The following is a 530-nucleotide window of genomic DNA, read 5'->3' on the forward strand; positions in this document are numbered from 1 at the left end:
TACAAATGTTACAAGGCAGGGACCCAAGAGTTCTTTAACTGTAACTGTTCTGTGTGTAAATATGCTTTTATTGCACAACAATCGCATGCTTTAGTCATTACTCCTCGCAAAAACCAGGGCAAAACTGATTTCTTTTGCATAGCCTCACATGAAGCTTACGCTGCGAAAGAGTCTAGTAGAAAATCTGCAACATAAAAAAATACTTGACTTACAATTGCAATAGCAATTTAATTAATAACAAAGAATTAATAAAAATCTGGTTCTCTCTTTAGGCCTACATCTAAAATGTATCTGCTTCAAGCTGTTCATTGTACATCTTCTTGCAATGCAAAAAAACACCTAGAATCACTTTCCATGTTCTGTATTAGCATATCAAGCCATTTCGTGAAAAAATATATACTTTTACTCCTTATACAATAGTTCAATCCATGTCAACTTTTACTGTTGTTCCACTGGCAGTGGCAGAGACGTGGACGCAGTGGGATAAGGAAGTACCAGAGAATGTCTAGGTACTCATCAATTCAGGTCTC

This window comes from Alosa sapidissima, chromosome 10 (assembly GCF_018492685.1).
Source record: "Alosa sapidissima isolate fAloSap1 chromosome 10, fAloSap1.pri, whole genome shotgun sequence".
NCBI classification, from domain to species: domain Eukaryota; kingdom Metazoa; phylum Chordata; class Actinopteri; order Clupeiformes; family Clupeidae; genus Alosa; species Alosa sapidissima.